Source organism: Protopterus annectens, chromosome 6.part1 (assembly GCF_019279795.1).
Source record: "Protopterus annectens isolate FY-2018-M chromosome 6.part1, PAN1.0, whole genome shotgun sequence".
NCBI classification, from domain to species: Eukaryota; Metazoa; Chordata; order Ceratodontiformes; family Protopteridae; genus Protopterus; species Protopterus annectens.
In genome coordinates this window covers 487,006,070-487,023,370 of record NC_056738.1, presented here as the reverse complement: position 1 = coordinate 487,023,370, position 17,301 = coordinate 487,006,070, and the positions used below count along the sequence as shown (strand labels likewise).

At 40.0% G+C, this 17,301-nt stretch overlaps 1 protein-coding gene across 1 annotated transcript in view; it reads right to left on the bottom strand.

Annotated features, from left to right (window-relative positions):
* PIKFYVE (phosphoinositide kinase, FYVE-type zinc finger containing) overlaps positions 1 to 17,301 on the bottom strand; it is a 3,858,188-nt gene that overhangs the window by 2,284,749 nt on the left and 1,556,138 nt on the right. The gene's annotated exons all lie outside the window — the stretch shown is intronic.

Sequence of the window (17,301 nt, the reverse complement as noted above, 5' to 3'; positions counted from 1 at the left end):
GGTCTCCACTGAAAATAGATTGCTTACTATCAATGCAATGCAAATAGTTAATAACCTTTTCTTTTTTACAATTATTTTGTATTTTGTATTGTGATTGTTATTTAATATTTGTATATTGTCACTTTATTTTTACTTATGTTTGCTGGGGCTTTTCCCCTCTGGTCTCCAATGAAAATGGGTTTGTTTGCAAACTCAGTTGGACTAACCCGGTTAACAAATGTGAAATAAATAAATATGTGATGTGTAATGTTTGTAAATGTGAACTTGTTAATACGGTTTAATTAATTTCATACAAATGTAGTTTGCCTATGTCACAGGTGATAATTCAATAAATGTGTTTAAAAAACAGTAGTCCAACAACAATCTTCCTGAACTCATGCACATTATCCAAATGCTCCTTTATTTTTCCTTTAACTCTCCACAGTTGTTCCTCTTCCTTTTCTGTGAGATTCCTGTTATTTTTAATACCTTAACCTTTGTCAGCCTCTCAAAATAAATTCTTTAACTTCTTTTACATATGTCTCACTTATTTCTATTCTATTTTTAAACTCCATTTTACCCCACTCACTAGCAATTCCTTCTTGAAGAAATTCATATCTTCCCCAGTAGCTCTCAAAGCATTTTCACTGCCCATTCTTTAAATTTCTCTTTTTAACATGAAAGCAAGAAAGCATAAGTGTTTCATTTTACTTCATTTTCCTGCTTCATTTCATTTCTAATCTTTGCAAGATCCGGAATAATTACTGGAGGTCTGTCAAAGCTGACATATACTTTCTATCCAGTTTAGTTTGGATATTGTACCTTGGGGAATAATATGCAAATTCTTTAAGTTCCTACTATGGAGCTCATATCTTGCATACCAAATATTTCTTCATAAATTATCCTCTTTTATGTTCCTTAAGTACCGCTGATACATCTTCACTATTGCAAATGTAGTTTCAGTCCCCACTCAAAATGTTCCCTAATGAAAGCGGATTTCTCCCAAAATTTTCTTAAGCTCTACAATAGTTTTTGGTGGACTATAAATACCTGCCAGCTTAATCCTCCTGACATGCCAACACTCCTTACAAACACAAATCTATTACTACTATATATATATATATATATATATATATATATATATATATATATATATATATATATATATATATATATATATATTACTACTGTATTTTCCCACTCTTCTATCACTATTAATGCCCCTTCAACAATCAATATTACTACTACTCCTTTTTCTCACTATGTTCTGCTGAATGTACATACTGAAATCCTTTCTTTGTCAAATTCACATGCTCATTTTTATCCTAACGTGACTCCTGCAACATTGTTATTTGCATTTCTTAATATAATTCAATACGCTATGCTTTGTCTCTACCTGCAAGGCCAATACATTTTCAATAACATCGACAGAGTAGCCATTATAATAAAAAGTTATTTCCAACTTACTTCCTTGCACACACTGTTTGGTAGGCTGATCTCTTACGCAGTTGCTTCTTCGCATCTCCATTTGAACATATTTAACATTTTTAATATTTTTTTCAATGACGATAAACAAAAAAACTAAACAAAATTTTAGAATACCTCATCACCTTATCTTTGAGCAAACACACAACTATGTATATTTTCAACAAATGAAGTTTAACTCTCCAGATAGGAGCACTTGTCCCAAACTGATGGCAGTATCCGCAGGCATTACCAAATCTAAAATTATGATTACCAGTACAAAAGTGTATGCCACAGCCTGCATTCCCACTTAAACCGATTGCTGTTTTCTTCATATCTCTATTTCCCTCCCAGATGTGAAAAACAGCTTGCATATGTTCAGCAAGCAATACATTTTAACCCTAAGAAAAGGTGCACTACCTATCTTTACATTAAATTTTGCACTGCTTTATTAAATTCAAAAAAGTATTAAGGCTACTGGTGAGACAAATATTTTAAAGTTATTCACTTCACACACTTTCAAACTATTTTTCACTGAACTGCCTGTCACTGTAAATTTAAATGTTGATGTTAATTACACTGTGTTATATTTCTCTCAGCAAAGAGCACTCAGAGAGCTCAAGATTAATTGCTTGCATCTACATTACCTCTTCTCCAAATAGAAACAGTCAGCAATGAGGGAAAAAAACAATACAGATGTATAGATTTTAAGATAAAGGAGATAGGAGGTTTGTGATGATCTAGTAGGTAATGGATTGCTGTCATCAGGAGTCTGACTTCTGAAGTTTTAATTAACTTCAATAAACTAACAACAGCCAAAAATAAAAAAGGGGAATGGACACTCAACAAAAAACTTCAATGCACTTCAATAAAATTTAATGCAATAAAACCACAGCCTTTGTCTAATAAACATGAAGATTTCATCAGAGTTACAGTATGCCATTAAGGAACCATTTAAATACAGACAATCCATCCAATCAAATTGGAATTAGAAGAATAAATTATAATGTCAGTCAACTACTAAATGCAACTTCTTAAAGAACCAGACCTGAAACATCTAGCTGTGTTACACACGGACTAAATAATGAAATATAACAAAATCAATCACATGCTTTGTTGTACAGTGAAAAATGTGTTGAAATTAAAGTAAAAAAAAAAATCACTGTTCTCATCTTTAAAATTCTAGAAAGAGAAACTGCACCATGAATGCCTGGAGCAGCAGTTGCATTAAGTTTGAGTTGCCAAGTTGGTTCTTTAAACTGGATACATTGGCTGTTTTGATGTGCAGATAAGCATCTTGGAAATATGTGGAGCACATCCATTCATTTGCCTTCAGGATGGGTAAAAATCACTTGCACAAGTGGCTAGTCTGAATGGGGTCTTCTTAACATAGTGATTTAGGCTGCTGAGATTCACCATGCGCCAGAGGTCCTTTGTTTCCTTTGAAAGCAAAAATAATATGTAATATGTTCTACACCTTCTATAGTCTGGTGGGACCTCTTGGATGTCTCTTTCTCGAGTGGATACCTCTCTTTTTGCTGCTATAAATTGGTGGGGGTGGAACATCTGGAAACTGCAGAGTTTGACAAGGAGGAAAGTGAAAAAAGGGTACTGCAGAACCCTCATCATGTCTTGCATGACTATCCATGCAGCCAGGTGGCAGACACCTGGCCCCTGATTATTTCCAAAGGGGGGCACAGTCAGGTAAGGCTTCAGGGATGTTGGGATGGTTTGCCTGTAAAGGGGCACAGAAACCCCTAACTTTTTCAGGCCTCCCCTACTTCCTGGTTTGTGTCTTGTTTAAGGGATGACCTCTGCTGCAGCCTCTCCTGTCAAAGGAGAAGTAAAAGGGTTGTCATTGACATTTTTAGAAACATAAGGGATTTTGACCCCTCCTGATTCCTCTTAAAGGATCTCCGAGGGATCTGAAATCAAAAACCTGTGGCAGAAAACCTCTGACCTTCTTGCTTAACCTCTGACCTTCTTGCTTGCACCTCAGTAGTTTGCACTTTACTGTATGATCAAAGAAAGAAATCCATCTTAAGGGGCATTTGTTAACAATTCTTCTAAAAGCAGCCAAGTAGCAAAACAGTCCAATCCTCCAGTTAGCACTTTCATCTTATTAATCATTTTACAAAGACTTCTTCAGACTGAAATAAAACATTATAAATATTGAAGAATTAGGGTGGTTAGAATACTGCTGGCAAGTAAGGCTTAATGCCTGCTTTCCACCAGGATTAAACAGAGAAGAATTTATTTAAAAAGGAAAGGTCTACAGCTTTAGTTATATGTGTTTTATGTTAAATACAGTCATGGTATTTTCATGTCAGGTGATAGTTTTTAGGATATTTAAGCATGAATTACTGTTTTACTTCAGTCTGAAGAAGTCTTTGTAAAAGGATTAATAAGACAAAAGCGCTAACTGGAGGATTGAATTGTTCTTTTTGCTTTAAAACGTTTTTTCCGTATTAGGAGCCTGTGAATATTTTTCTGTTTCTGGCATTGGTTAACAATGCCTTAAAGTTATCTGCAAAACTGCACAGCCAGAGCCAGGCATGGTATTTCATGTTGATGCCTGTCCCCACTGCTGTAGCTGCCCCATCAGCGGCATTATATAACAGCCACATGATGAGATCAGAGGTATTAAGCATTGTTGTTACCTGAATCTCAAACCTTTTTCTGGACTTGAGGACTCGAGTAATTGGCTTTTGCAAAAGTCTACAGCATGTTTCACCAAATCTCAGGAAGCATTTTGTATGTGTATTACAGCTGAATGTCCTAAGGGCAAAAGTGCCTTATGTGAGCGAGCTTCGACATTTCCTGCAATGTTCTGGACTCCTTGTGCTGTGGATGGACAGATGCTGTATATTCTTACAGCTTTCTCCTGTTGGTTGCTGCAATCATGGAGTCCGTCAGAAGGCAACTGGTGCAATACTGCCTCTCCTTAAAGTATTCTGTAAGGCTTTCTGGAGATAGCCTCAGTGAAGTCTGGTTCTTACAATGCTCGCTTGGCAGCAAAGTCTACAGTTTGTTCAGGCAGGAGATAGAAAGAGCAGTACAGTAAGCCTGAAATAGCGGTTTCTCATCCAGAGATTTGTCTACCAGGTTCTGCCCTGGTGCATTCATTTTAAAAATTCACCAATATTGCATCTTCTGGAGGGGATTGGGGTCAATCTTCCAAGTCCATGTCCAAGGCTATGAAGTCCATAGGGAAGTTTATACACCTCCTTTTGCATGCTCATTTCCTTGAAACAACTAGAAGGAGCTTGTCAATTACCAGAGGACTCTGGATGAGACTGTAGGGATTTAAGGCTTTCTACCCTGCTCTGTCCAAGGATAGACTGATTAGATGGTGAAGGACTGATTGCTGGGTGCCAGAGGCTGAAGCTGATGTTAGTGGAGGCTCTGTGTTCTTCCTCAAGGAAGAGGTGATCATCCTCTTTATAACATCAGAGGAGACCCCAAGCCCGCTACATCAGTCCCCACTTAAGTAACTGCAATCAGCACTAAGCAAGGTAATGCTGACACTTAAGACCACAATGGCTCTGAGAGAGAGATTGGGGCCACCTTATTGGACACCAAGGAATCCAACACCAAAAAATGGAACCAAAAGTGTCAAAGCAAAGGTCGGTGCTAAAGACCTGGCATCAAATGGTCAGCTACACGAGACCATTAATGAAGATCTTTGTGTCAAGAGAGTCTGATGAATAGCAGTTAGTTCAAAGGTGGTAGCACCAGTTGGTACCAAACAAAGCTTCTGGATTATCTCGACTCCAAAGTCACCAAAGCTGAAACATGGACTGGGGAAGAAGACAGTAAATGTGACTGTGGGCAAAGCTATTATGCCTGAGAGACAGTAGGGGATGGGATAACTCATCTCAATCTAAGCCTTCAGAAAAGCCCTCATCATTCATTCGATTTCAACTCCAGACGTACTACGGAAGGACCTTGTAGACAAAGAAAGAGGAAGCAGACGGAAGGCAGTGGACCATGAAACAATAAATTTTCTCTGAGTAGTGCCTGCAGTGGGCTTTCTTTGAACACTTGTCATGGATCATTACTGAACCTTACATAGTGGAGTAGATAAGCATACACGAATGCTGCTGCTGGAGGTAGAAAGCGGCAATTCTTGCCTGGGAAGCTTTGTAACTGATAAAAAACCCTTGTCAGACGTTTTTCCCTGCCTCCTCTTTTTTTCTGTCACTTTCTTTTCTTCTGTCTAATTTTTCTCAACTGCCAGACTTGGATTCCGTGGAAAAAAGACCTTTTGAAATCAGTTAATTTTTATGTTCTGCGAGGCCCAGATGCCTCACATAGGGTGTAGTCCAGAGGTTGTAGATGTCTTGGGATGGAATTTTGTGGCTTATTGGCCACACTTATCCACTTAGAGAAACTGTAAAGATGGGGAAAAAAGGTAAAGGGCAACAAATTTCCACACAGCTAAAAACAAAAAAGTGAATGGAATTCAGGTCTGAACCCCTGCACCAGGCAGCTGTGAGGTAGAGATCTTGCTGTTCAGCCACCACACTACCCATACAGATTCTACCAGTCCCCTTTTTATGTCAAAGATTTTGAAACTGGATTCCAAAAACTAGCACTCAAAGAATATTCCTCCAGAACAGGGTGAGGGGGGGCTGTCCATTTTGGCTGTGGGAGTTGTATCAGTTTTTTTTAAATATCTTTTATTTATAAAAGAGGAATGCCCTGTTGGCAAATTGAAAAAAAATCTTCCTCATATAACTTGCTTGCTCTTCAAATTTAATGTCATCTGGGAGTGATCCTGAAGATTCTAAAGGTAAAACTTTCTAGTCAAAATGCAACACAGGAGAAGAATATACCTTGGATATAAAAATCCCACCCCACCACCACTCAGCCACCTCTAGCTGCTAGCTTATTTCACTGCACCCAGACACTATTCACCAAGTATAACCACAGAGACCACAGCTTTCTAGGCAATCCTGAGGGTATTTCTTCACTACGTAAGCCAGCTGACTTCTTAGAGTGCACAGCCTTGCTGCTACAAAGGCCTACAGCTGGGAAGCTAGGACTCACCCATAGGTACAGGCAGATAGATGATAAAGACATCATTCAATGAAAGCCAGTCCAGATTCCTACTCCAGAGCAACATGTAGTGATGACAGAAGGCAAAATGCATATACCCTGCAAGTTATGCTCTGGATAAATTTATCGCTAGTTTTTGTTTTGCATGTTGCACTATACTAGGGAGTGTTAAAACCTGTACACACCCATGGGACAGGAGACCCGTCTGTCAACTTCATCATAGTCCCCCCCCGACCCTCCCACTGCTTCAGATCCATTTTCAGACTTGAGGTTTTGTCAAAATAAACAGACACCTTGCTTCAGCACCAAGAGAGCCAGACAGAAAATGCCCATCATGAAAAATAAAGAAGAGCGACTTATTTTTAGCATCAGAGACCTTTATCTGTACTGATGAAAACATGCACGTCTTGTCTTCCAAACGTGATTCAAAGCTCAGAGAAATGACCAATGCAGATTCTTACTGTTGTGTCAGGTTTTTTTTTTGTTTGTTTTTAACAGACAGCAGGTAAAATCTCTTTATTGTAAAACTAAAGACTGTTAAAAAAAAGCACAAATGTTATATTTGTCTGCTATAATGTTCTGAGACTTGAATTTCTCAAACACCTGAAGTAGGATTCTAACGACTGTCGGCACCAATAAAGATACTGACTTGCCTTTATCACGAATCACCAAAGTCTCTAAGGAAAATACCTGTACTTTTAGGGATTACTTTTTTAATCATAGTTTCGGGGAGCAGACAGCTGAAAGTACCTGCTTCTGATGTAATCAAGGACCTATTTCTTTCTTAATCTGAAACTGCCTCTTTTGATCCGTTTATTTTTTCAGATCTGCACTTCCTGTATTGTTTTCCTTTCAGTATTTAACTCTGGAAAAAATACTTTACAGCCAAAAGTCTTTAAATGCATAGTAAAACACACAACAGTAGATTAGTAGGAGCCAGTAAGCACATGGAATTATTCCAATGTGAAAATGGGACTTGCAAACCAACTCCCAGGCAAACAGAGGTCAACTAATAGTTTTGACATCTGCTGGAGGTTGCATGGGGTAAGAGAGAAAAAAATGAGGTTTAAGCCTCCTCACTTATCTTTCGTGGGGGGGCAAGCAACATGTGCTTGTAAGTACACTTTTCACAATTAAAATTCTGGTGGAGACCCATGATCACACGAAAGTGCTAGTCAAAAAGTGAGTGTTGGCAAGACAGGTCCAACTGACCGTGTTACCCAGAGGGCTGGCATTCAAGGGCTACTACATGACCATCCCTTGGATGTGAACAAGTATTCATGGGATCTGGGGTTTAAAAATATATAAGAACCGATGGTTGCTGCATGATTGCTCCTCTCAGACAGCTTTTACTCTACCTGCGGATACTTGGACTGTGTTTAAGCTTCTGTGTTTGGCCATACCTTACTTGGGCAAAAAGGAAGTTTCTTTGTTCACCAGTGAGAGTGGGGAGCTCTGAACAAGCTACCCGACCTTGGAGGAGTGGTTTCTGCCCAGAAACTGTAGTTTTATTGGCCATTTTGGGCTAATTTCTATCTCTTTAATCTTTCTGATATAAAAACAGCATTTGCATGGTTTTTGCATTTGTATAAGCTCAGCAGATCCTGCCCAGGTGTCCTGCAGAGACCTACAATGCCAGAGAGACAAAAGGAGAGACTTTGGAGTGTTTAAGTACCATTTTTTGTTTTTTCTTGTTGCTTATTGCTATTTCCACCTAAATGCTTGTTTTCTGGCATTTATTGCTTCTCAGAATGCTCATTTTACACTGAAATTGCATTTATTTGTGCCTGCACTTTAAAAAAGCCGTTTTTGTTGTAAATCGTATTTAACTGTTACTGGCTTCCCACTCAAGTGCGACAGCCATTACTGCACTATAAAAGTGTTTTTTTGCATTGGTTTATACTGTTTTCTTGAAAAAAAAAATCTTGCTATTTTCCCGCCTTACTAAGCTAGAAAAGTCCAGTTTCAGATATCCGCTGATACCTGGACTGTGTTTAAGCTTCTGTGTTTGTCCATACCGTACGTGGGCAAAAAGGAAGTTTCTTTGTTTACCAGTGAGAGTGGGGAGCTCTGAACAGCCTACCTGCCCTTGGAGGAATGGTTTCTGCCCAGAAACTGTAGTTTTATTGGCCATTTTGGGCTAATTTCTATCTCTTTAATCTTTCTGATATAAAAAACGCATTTTGCGGTTAGCTAGGGTTAAACTATCCCCGGCTCCACAGAATCTGCTCTTCAGTTTTTCCCTTGGTAATAGCCAGTCCGTCCGATTTAGCACTGAAATCAGAGCTTTCTGACTAGCACTTGGCTCAATAAGAGACAGAAGCACTAAAACTATTGTACTCTATCCCCAACTGTTGTATGTAGGGAACAGTCAAACTACTCTCCCCTACCAGACAAATAAGAATAGTTCCTTAACCCATTCAGGTATGTCCAAGAGTCAGCTCCCAGTGTGTTCTCCTGTGCACCTGATGAATTCGGGCATCCTGAAGCAATGTCACAACTGTCTCATGTACAAAGACAACCCTCTCCTCCTACCACACAATACCAACATCTGCGAGAGATGCACTTACATAGCTAGACTTGAGGCAAAGCTCTCTCCAGTCACGACTGGAATTAACAGTCAAGAGGAGAAGGTACCAACCTGCAACAAACCACCTACTACACATAGACCCGCCACACATGCAACCCTACATAGATACATAAAGACATATTCAGAGGCTCTAAATAAAAATCTGCGGAAACAACAGAGACCTTCTAAACAAACACGCAAGCAACCTACATCCACCATCACTCCGCAATCATTACATAACCACCAAAACCAGTGTGCCGCACAACCACAGCCCTTATAGGTGACTCTATAGTCAGGCATACCGATGCCCCCCTCACCAGGCTGGACAAGGAGAAGGTCACTGTCAGTTGCTTGCTGGGGGCCAGAATCTGCCACATTACACACACACTCAGTTCACTCCACAACAAGTACATATACGACTCTGTCATTGTCCCTGTTGGTGTGAATGATCTGAGACGTACCTCCCTGGACTACATGAAAACAGTCAAAGGAGCTCTCTGATTATGTAATCAAGGCAGGTATGACCCTAGCCATGAGTAGCATCTTACCCTCCCAAGAATGATACCTCAGTACAAGGAAAAAATGATAAATTTCAACATTTTGGTGTCATTCAAAGGGGATCCAGTACCTGTCTGTCTGGGATGACATACTCGACAAGCCTCGATGCTTCGCCAGAGATGGCTTGCACCTGGCATCCCAGGGATTCAGGATACTGGCAAAGGATCTTGCAACCCCAATAGTGCCTTTTGTAGGCAATCCTCAAAAAACAAATCCACCTTCATAACAAGTACTAGTGACAAAAAAAAAATGAGGGTCATGCTGCTGAACACTAAGAGTTTAAACCTCAAAATGCACTCTCTCAAGGCACTCCTTCAAAATGGAGAACATTATTTGTGCAGTAACGAGACCTGGTTCAAGGCTCAAGAGAGCACCCCAGCAATTCCAGGCTACAGCTCATACCACACTTTTCGGCTGCAAAACCCGGACCAAAATACAAAGGGAGGAGGCGTATCCATATTCATCAAGGATAACCACACCTCCAGACTGGTTGCAAAGAATGATGCCTCGGAAATCATCCAAGTGCAACTGACAATGGGCAAAACTGCATTCCAGATTGTAGCTTGCTACAGATCACCTTCCCAGCCCCATGACACGCACTCTTCTTTCCTCGAGGTATTGGAAAACATGAGAGTCCAACCAAACACCCTTATACTGGGTGTTTTCAACTACCCAAACATCAAATGGGAAAACTACGGAAGTACTAATACCTTTGCTCAGAGCTTCCTGAAGTACATTAACTCCAGTGCACTGGACCAGCTTATTAACACCCCCACAAGAGGTAAAAATATACAGGACCTGGTCATCACCAACATGAGGGACAAATGCTCCATACCTGTGGTAAACTCCTCATTGGTCAGATCAGATCACCCTAGATATCCACATACCACCCTCATCCCCCACCCCAAAAGAAACCATGGTGAAAAACTTCTCCAAGGAGAACTTTATGCTACTCAAGACAGAGGTGGCAAACTTCGCTACTCCCCAGCAGAAAGGCAATATAATTGAATCTGCTATATCCTACACAAAAACACTGTACAAGCACCTACATGAGTGCATGGACCATGCTATCCCAAACAAGACCAAGACCCACTCCTCCAAAAATAAGAAACCAGTCTGGTGGACCCTGGCCATAAATAAGGTCTATAACAGAAGAAAGAAATTATTGCAAAAAAGAGTAAAAACCCAGGAATGGAGGAGCTCCCTGACCAGCCTTAGCAAAAAGCTATGAACCCTCATAATATCCTCTAAGGCGAGCTTTGAAAGAAAAATCGCAACAGACACCAAAGACAATCACAAAGCATTTTTTAGCTATGTCAAAAACCTAAATAACTCTCAGATCTGCTCTGAGCTACAGCATAATGGTTCAGAATTTACGGAACCAACTGACATCACCAATATACTGGCAGATAGGTTCAGTGCAAACTTCACCCCACCCTCACCCCCCCAAAGGGTCCATTTCCATACCAGAAGATAGTACTGCCCGTAAAATCACAGACACTCAGGTGAAAATAGCACTTTCCAAGGCAAGAAACACAGCATCCATGGGACCAGACAGCATCCCAGGCTGCGTACTACATGAACTCCAAAACAAATTAATCCCTCACCTTAATACCATGTTTAACCACAGCTCACCTCAAGTTATGTGCCCACAGAGTGGCGCACGGCACATGTACAAACAACCAAGTCCTATAACCAAGGTGGTGACACACTCTATGCAAATATCATTGGCAAGGTTTGGAACTCCCTTCCAAATAACCTCACGATGTTACCATCACTAGTTCAATTCAAAAAAGAACTAAAAATCCACCATAAATCTCACTGGCTTTGTCCATGCACAAACCCAGACTAACTTTACTCTCACCAAACACAACAGTCCTATGAGCTCTATCCTTCGAGGTCAATTTAGAATAACATATATTAGCGAAAGACTAGGCCATTTCTTGTATTACTCTGCTAGTTACTAATCATCTCTAACAAACTGTACTGTAACCAATTGTATCTGCTATTGTAAAACTTTTTCTTATTGTATATTATGTAAATTGTCAACCTGTCTCTGTAACTATCTGTCATTGTTAACCCTTTCGGAGCTTTTCTCCCCGGGACTCCGCTGAAAATGGACATATATCCAGTCGGACTATCCCGGTCAACAAATGTAAAATAAATAAATTAAATTAAATAAATAAAGTTATACCACTCCACAAAGGAGATGCCACCACTGACCCCAAGAATTACCGCCCCATCAGCCTGACGAGTCTTGTCTGCAAGGCCATGGAGCGCATCATCATGGAACTCAAAAGACAATGGGAACCTACAAACCCTTAACCCCACCCAGTTTGGGTTCGTAAAAGGAAGGCCTTGTCTCCTAAATCTGGTAGACTTTTTTGAAATGGTCACTAAAGCAATAGATGAGGGAAAGGTGGTTCACACAGCATACCTTGATCTTGCAAAGGCCTTCGATACCATTCCCCACTCGGGAATTATTGACAAACTCACCAACCTAAATATAAACCCCTACATTACAAGATGGGCTGCTAACTGGCTCATGGATAGAACCCATTCAGTGAGAATAGGAAACACTAGATCCGACTCCAAACCGGTGATTAGTGGTGTACCACAGGGCTCAGTCCTGGGACCCCCTCCTGTTCGGTATCTACTTCTTGGAGGTACAAGCAAACACGGAGGGACTATGGCTAACAAAGTTCACAGATGACTGCAAACTGGGTGCCATAATTGAGACCACTACAGATGTAGATATCCTTCAAAAGGGTCTTACAGACACAGATACGTGGTTCCAAAACCACAGCCTCAAGCTAAATGCCAAAAAGTGCATAGTCATCCCTTTGGGAAAAACCAAGTACCTATGAATTACAACATAGGTGGTAGCCCACTTACCACAGAGAGTGTGATAAGAGACCTAGGGACTCAGGTGGACAGTAACCTTCTCCTTTGACAACCATATTGCTAAAGTGGTTAGAAAATCCTTCTACATGGCCCACCTTATCCCAAAAGGGTTTGCATCCAGGAATAAGGACGTTATTGTCCCCCCGCTACTCATCACTCATTAGACCCATTATTGAATATAATGCCCTGTTTGGGATGTATCTAACAAGACATCTGCAACAACTGGAGAGGCCTCAAAAGTACCTCACAAAGAGGATAACGGGCTTCAAACAGTTTCCCTATGCCATGAGGCTAAAAAACTCAAAGACTGTACTCAGTCGCGTACTGGCTACTCAGAGGTGAGCTCTGCCTGGCATACAAGGCTATGCCAAACCCCGAATTGCTAGAAATGCTCCACCTAAGGAAAAGCCAATCCACCAGAGCTATTTGCTCAAGAGACGTAAACCTGACATCAACAATAAACAGGACTTGTGGGAGGGACAGATTCGTGTCCCAGAGACTTCCCTTGCTCTGGAATAGGGTCCCCAAAAATGTGAGGCAGAGCTCCTCATTAGCGTTCTTCAAGAGGAATCTTGATGAGTGGATGGGAAACCTGAAATTCACCCCGGGAATCACTTTGGTGGCCCTGCTAGACAGGGGCGCAGGAAACTAGGCCACTTGGGAGGGAAGCGCGAGCAAAAAATTTTTTTGGATAGGCTTAATTATGCCCTAGGGCCAATAGCCTAGTACCTACCTATGAAGGGAAGGAACAGCTTGGGGGTGATTAGCAGGCAATGGTGCCAAAAAAAATTGTGATAATAAGATGGTGAGATGAACTGAAGAATCTCATCATCAGATTAGACATAAGCAAGTGTCAGCAATGACAGCACTTAAGAGTAACCAAGATGTTGTGTAACAAGCTCCAAATTTACCTCCTGCGGCAATAACTAAACTGAATTTTCAGAACTCGGCACTCTGGATTCCTAACCACCTTAAAGTAGTACTGCTCCTTTGCCATATTTCTAGAAGTGATGCAATGAAAGCCAGCTCAATGCAGTACAGGAATAAAGACCTGACTGTGACACAGATGACCAGAGTTTGAATACCAGCTCAGGTGCATGTCAGATCTAGCCATGGAGGATGACAGTAAGTATCTGTTGCTGGTTCGCCCATTCTGTGAGCTGTGAGACAGCCCTAGGATGCCATAAGGGTGACACCTAGCAGAAGCACTAGGTGTTACCTGCTGGAGTTAAAGCCTATCAAACCCACTCTGTCACAGTGCATCTCATACTACCAGCTGGGGGAACTCAACATGCGGAAGCATGCTAACCCTTGGCAGACGGCAATGGCAGAGCTTGGAGGAGTTGCCAAAGGGAATCGGGTACTCCTCTGGGGGAAGCTCTAGGCTACCACTAGGGTCCAGGAGGCTGGCCTGCACACAACAGACTTTCACCTGGGAAACTGGCTTCTTTACCCCAAGAGCAAATAGATCAGTTGGGTGCCAGTAGTGGTGCTACTGAGCAAAGGCCAAGGGGAACCAAACAAAAGGTGATTCAGTGATATTTGAACACTTTTGGAGATCAAATGTGTGAATCAGTCTTACAAATGAACCCACAAAAATTCAAACATGCCATGCTATGAACTAAATCAAACTTTCAAAATGATCCCAGTAAAACAAAAGCACTGATTAGCAATAGCTAAAGTCTCACCCTTGATTTAATACATAAAAAAAAAATTGATGTTAGCCACCATAATATTAGATATGAATGAGAAACGGAACCAAGACTAATAATTAGGAACTAAACACCAAAAACATGGTGTCAGCCCTCAAATACTGACGCATAACAGCTGGCACAGACACTGTGACTTCTTCAGAGAGAATGATTATAAAGTTGCAGGTATCTACTTGCTTTACTACAGATCCAAATACAAAATACAAGACTATACAGCCTGTTCTAATATTTTACTTGAAATGTCCAAACAAAGAAATATGATTGCTAGAGATAAACATATTAAAATGGGTGATTGTTTTCAGTAAACTGCGGCTAACTTTTTTTAAGCTTTACCTTTCGTTTCTGCTCTAGGTAGGTAACATTTAAGTGTGCCTTACAGGGAATCAAAACTTCAGTACCAGCATTTGACAGCCACCTGGAATTAACTATTAATCTGATACAATTAGACTTTATATTAAGCTATGATTAAGTAAAATATCTAAAGTTTCAAAACTGACATGCCAGACATTACTGACCAGTGCTGAGGAGTAGAGGTTCCAAGAGCTGGTAATTTTGCTAGTTAGCTGCTGTAAACATTTGCAAAAAATCAAGCTTGGCCTTTTACTCGCAGACTTGAAAATCTGATAAACCTTAAATTACTACACTATTTACCCACTTCTGGTAAAGTAAAATAAACTCCACTGTAAGTGGATGTGTTTTGAAGAGGATAAAGGAACAGTAGGTATCAAAATGGCTAATGACAAACAATAGCATGCAACTGGAAGATGTGGGAAACCTACTGGATCTCAAATGCACAAGGCTTGGTCACACCTTATTTTAAGACCAGTTACACAATGGGATAAACAGCTTTGTGAAGCAATATTGTTACTAACTAAAAATGAGCAGCCATTTACTTCATCATGAAAACCAGTCTAATAAAACATGACAAAACAACACACTGAAATCCTGATGCGTGGTATATCAACACTTGGAAAATGAAAAAAAAAAAAACCTTGACCTCGTATCGCTGCAAATTCATACATTCGCTATACACCTTCACTACACTGCTGAGTCTTCAAAGCAAAGCACTGGTAGTTTTGCTTATTCATTCACTCTTATTTACCTGTTTGTTTACAGATAGATAGGGCACTATATCTCAATGGAAATTTTTTAGCCCAATCCCGACAAAACAAGCAGGATAAAAGCATACAAACATTTGCTGAATATATATTTTGGTGAAACAAAAAAGAAACTGCTGCAGATACTTAATAATACGTTAATTAACAATTGGATTTGTCAATGAATAGCATCTACAAGATTAGGTTCTGATCCTTCCACAAGCTAGAACATACAGAATAAGCCTGCTGAAAGAAATCATCTGCAGCACAAGTACATGATTCAGAGAAAAAATGACATCACATAACATTAAGTATTAAACACTGCACATAACATGTAACTGAAAAAAGAAACAGTACTTGAATAAGGGAGACTTAACTTCTACAGCACTGCTTGAGTAAATATTCCACGTAAAGAACACCCCATACTACAACACTGCTTCAGATGCACTGTAACTCGGTTAAACTTGATCACTTCTAAAATCCAGGACAACGTCACATCTGCCAAACCAGTATCTGCTCTCAGTACTTCACATACCACTGCATCCTGATCACATACCACTGCATCCTGATTTAAGAATAAAAATTACAGCAAAACCAGCAAATAAAACTCCTTAATACAACCTTTAGTCCAAGTGAATTTTTTCAGAAATATAAGTGTGAACATCCTTCCTCTAGGTGTGTTCCTCCTATTACCCTCTTTCACTTTATTCTCATGGGATTTCCAAAAATCTGCTAAAACAAGCCTTATTTAGCATACAGCCCTCAGTAAATCTGGAGCTAACCAGTTTGGACTGCCTGCTGTATTACTGCCTTGTCTAGGGAGCCTGGGAAACAGTGCTGTTTACAGGACTAAATTACTTATGGCAGTAGGGGGCAACAAAACCAAGAAGTACTTTAGCACCTCTGACTGGAAGTGGCCTTATTATTTAAAGTACATAAAATAACCGTGCGCAAAATATCAAAGTAGGCATAATAAAATAAAATGAAAAATACAGATTATGGACATTTTCTATGGAAAATGTATTACATAAATGTTTTAAATGGAAAATAGTTTAAACAAAACTGCTATTTACGTTTCTTTCCTTTTCACCTATCTGAAGCAAATCATCAGTACAGTGATTAGTTAAAAAATAGTTAAAAGTTGAAAAAAACTGGTTAACTGCTATACAGTACAAATGCAAATCAGTTTCTCATGCAGTTACGATGGCTGTATGTGCATCTATGTTTGCTGGTTGGGCATGACATTAATAGAAGACATACAATTGCAAGCCCAGTAAATGTGATCACTAAACACGCATTTGAAATAAACAGGAATACTGGAGCTGGCTAATACTATTAAAAGGGGCTGTACCTCCCCACAACCCTACTCCCCAAATATGCCAAAAACTTTGAGATCTCTGTAAATCAGAGTAAAGAGCATATTCTAAGGTACGGCCATCTTGGACTTTCCCTATTTGCCAGTTTATAAATGCATTCAAAAAAAAAATCACAATTAAGAGTCTCACACCTAACGTAAAAACAAATTTCTTGTGTGTGTAGACAGGAAATTTAGAGGTCACCTGGGAAACCTATAAATATCCGTCTACATAGGAGTGAATGTTCCCATCATTTCGTCAAATGTCCGTTTGGTCGAAGAGTGCAAGGGGTGGTGGTTTACATTGAAAGTGTGAATAGACAAATGTTTAAAATGTCGAGGAAATGTTTCACAGAGAAACATGAGTGGGGTGTGGAGTGGGTAATATTTCTGTGAGTGAGAGACAGTGTATGAGATATGTTTTGTACATTTGCGTCCAGGTGTGTGTATTTTAGGGTTAGGGTCATGATTAAGGTTTGAGATGTAGTGTTAGTGCGCCTGATTGTCTTTTGTGTAGTGGTAATGTTAAACGTTTTTATTAAGATAAAGTGTAAGGTTAGGGTTGGGAGAAAGGGCAGCATTAGGGTTAGGGTTGGCAACCAC